Raw genomic sequence first — 3490 nt, forward strand, 5'->3', positions numbered from 1 at the left:
AACCTTGTGATTTTTCTCTGTGATTTTCGCATGGGGGTTCAGGAGACTGCTCTTCAATTTTGTTTTGGTGTGTCTGTCTTTGCTTGGTTGCTGATTCTGTATTGGTAGAGAGGGTCTGTGCCTGATCTGGGTTCTATTGGGAGCCTATTTCCAGCTGCTATTCTGACTTAGGATTCTCAGCTTTCTGCTGTAGATTACTGGCAGTTCCCGCCTTTGGAAGGGTTGAGCAGCCTAGACTGCTTGTGTTTGCTCCTACGGGTGCTCTTGTGAAGAACAGATGCTCTGGATGCACTCTCCCAAATACTGGAGTCTGCTATGGGCTCCTGATGTGTTTTTGTTTGTTTGTTTTGGGCTGGTTGTGGGCTTGAACTCTAGGTTTGGGTGCTGTACCTCAGCTCTTCAGCTCAAGGCTGGCGCCTTAACAGCCTGAGCTCCTGCTTACTATCAGGTGCTGGCAGCCTGTGTTGCCCAATTCCCAGCCTAGGATATATGGGTGGAGTTTTGGTGGGGTTTGGGCTTCTCTTGTCCTGGGCCTCCTGGTCTTTTGTTGTCACAGGCGTGCTTCCCGGGGAGTGTTGTTTCCTGGTTTTCTCCCCTCTGTTGAGGTGTATGCTCAGCTTTTTACTTCAGTTGGGAGGAGTTGGTTGTGTTGTTCAGGCGCCGGGTCCCCGGGCCTGGTTCCGGCCCCAGCTTGGAGCGCGCTCGTTAGGCCTGTGCTGATGTGTATACCACTAGGTTATGCAGCCTGGAGCGTGCTCGTTAGGCCTGTGCTGATGTGTATACTACCTAGGTTATACAGCCTGGGGGACACAGTTCAAATTTCTTCTACTGTTGGTGGTCTTGACCCAGGGGCGCTGTTCCTGGCTTGGGCATTTAAGCTCCCTTCCAGGGGCACTATTGCTCTGGCCTGGCCAGCAGAGTGTGCTGTACGGGCTGGTGGAGCTCTCAAACAGTTCCCAGTTTTAGTGGGTCCTGAGGTCCGGGTGTTGGGGTAGGGAGTCTAGGTCAGGGTCTGGGGATTCCCTCCAGCTCTGGTCTCCCTTGAGGGATACACTGTCCCCTGTGGGGTACTCACCCTGGAGCTGGTTGTTTCTGTGTGGTGTAGGTCATCAGTTGTTGTTGCAATCCGAGTTCAGTTGGGGTGGTTGCGGGCTGGGTTGGGCGGTAGTGGCTCTGTGCGATTCTTTTCTGTCTCTGCCTCTGTCGAAGCTGTCGGGTCAAAAGCATCTTCTTCGCGGGTTGTGATCTGCAGGCAGCCCCCTGTGCCTCTCTTCTGCATAATTTTTAAAAGCTTGACACAGGGCTGGGAATGTGGCTTAGCATTAAAGTGCTTGCCTATTATGCACAAAGCCTTAGGCTTGATTCTTCAATACCACATAAACAGAAAAGGCCGGAAGTGGCGCTGTGGCTTAAGTGGTAGAGTGCTGACTTTGAGCAAAAGAAGGTCAGGGAGGGCTGGGAAGGTGGCTCAGTGGTAGAGTGCTTTCCTTGCATGCATGAGGCCCTGGGTTCGATTCCTCAGCACCACATAAGCAGAAAAAGCTGGAAGTGGAGTTGAGGCTCAAGGGGTAGAGTGCTAGTCTACAGCTGAAGAGCCGAGGGACAGCGCCCAGGCCCAGAGGTCAGGCCCCATGACTGACAAAAAAAAAAAAAAAAAGAAAGGTTAGGAACAGTGCCTAAGCCCTGAGTTCAAGCCCCAAGAGGGAGGGAAGGAACGAAGAAGGAAGGAAGGAAGCAAGGAGGAAGGAAGGAAGGAAAAAAATGGTAATGTTGTGGAACTCAGCAAAACATTTAATTATAATTGGTGCAATCAGTCAGCAAAGCCCAGGGTCTAAGAAACCCTAGACTCAGAGTCACTGAGACAGAGCCACCTAGCCACCTGGGGGAGACAAGAGGACTGTTGAAGATAGAAGCCACAGCAAATATTAGAAATAAAGCATTTCACGCCAGGCGCTGGTGGCTCACACCTGTAATCCTAGCTACTCAGGAAGCTGAGATCTGAGGATCGAGGTTCAAAGCCAGCCCGGTTAGGAAAGACCGTGAGACTCGTCTCCAATAAAACACCAGAAAACTGGAAGTGGCGCTGTAGCTCAAGTGGTAGAGCGCTCCCCTTAAGCTGAAGAGCTGAGGGACAGTGCCCAGGCCTAGAGTTCAAGCCTTATGGCTGACAAACAAAACCAAGAAAGCATTTCACACTGTCTGTTGTCCTGGACTTCATTCATTGAGTTGCTGAGTCAATCTGAGGAGGCTACAGTGCAGGTCTGGCATTAAGTTGCAACACTAGCAGGCATTGTCTGCTGATCTGCAACACTAGTATGTGCTGCCTCCTAGTTATGGAAGCCAAGTGGTCTCCAGGCTGGTGTTGGCTCTGCTACTTAAGAGGCTGAGACCTGAAGGATCTTAGCTCTAAGCCAGCCTGAGCAGAAAATGCTATAATATTCCATGTTTAATTAACCATGCTGGACTGAAGGTGTGGCTCAAGTGGTAGACATACAAACTAAGCAAGAAGGTTGAATGATAGCCAAGGCACCAAATGGGCATCTGTGGCTCATGCCTATAACCCTAGCTAATCAGCCCTGAAATCCTAGCTACTCCCGAGGCTGAGGTCTCGAGATCATGGTTCAAAGCCAGCTGGGGCTGAGACTCTTCAATTAACCACCTGAAAACTGAAAGTGGTGCTGTGCTCAAATGGTAGATCACTCCCTTTGAGCTGAAGAGCTGAGGGACAGCCTGTGCCCAGGCCCAGAGTTCATGCCCCATGAGTGACAAAAAAAAAAAAAAAAGCCACGGCAAAGTGGTAGAGTGCTAGCCTTGAGCTGAAGAGCTCAGGAAACAGCACCCATGCCCAAAACTCAGGCCCCACGACCAAAAAAAAAACAAAAAAACTTTTGGAGTTCAATTTCAATAAATAGTATTTATTTTTGCTGGTCCTAGGGACTTGAACTCAGGGCCTGGATAGCCTCTTTGTGCTCAAGGCTAACCCTCTACCACTTGAACCACCTCTGGCATTTTCTGAGAAGTTTTTTTTTTTTTTTTTTTTGGGTCCGGTCGTGGGGCCTGAACTCTGGGCCTGGGCGCTGTCCCTCAGATCTTCAGCTCAAGGCTAGCGCTCTACCACTTGAGTCACAGTGCCACTTCTGCCTTTTTTCTTTTTGCTTATGTGGTGCTGAGGAATGGAACCCAGGGCCTCAGGCATGCAAGGCAAGCGCTCTACCACTGAGCCACCTTCCCAGCCCCGAGAAGTTTAATTGGAGATGAGTCTCATGGACTTTCCTGCCCATGCTGGGTTGGCACTTTGATCCTCAGTCTCCTGAGTAGCTAGGATGACAGGCGTGAGCCACTGGTTCCTGGCTAAATACTATTTTATTTTTTTTATTTTTATTGTAAAGGTGATATACAGAAGGGTTACAGTTACATAAGTCAGGTAAATTGTATTTTAAATATTCAGAGAAGTTACACCTTGGGATTCCTCCTCTGTTATTTTTCAAAA

The sequence above is a fragment of the Dipodomys ordii genome, unplaced genomic scaffold (assembly GCF_000151885.1).
Source record: "Dipodomys ordii isolate 6190 unplaced genomic scaffold, Dord_2.0 Scaffold117, whole genome shotgun sequence".
NCBI lineage: Eukaryota > Metazoa > Chordata > Mammalia > Rodentia > Heteromyidae > Dipodomys > Dipodomys ordii.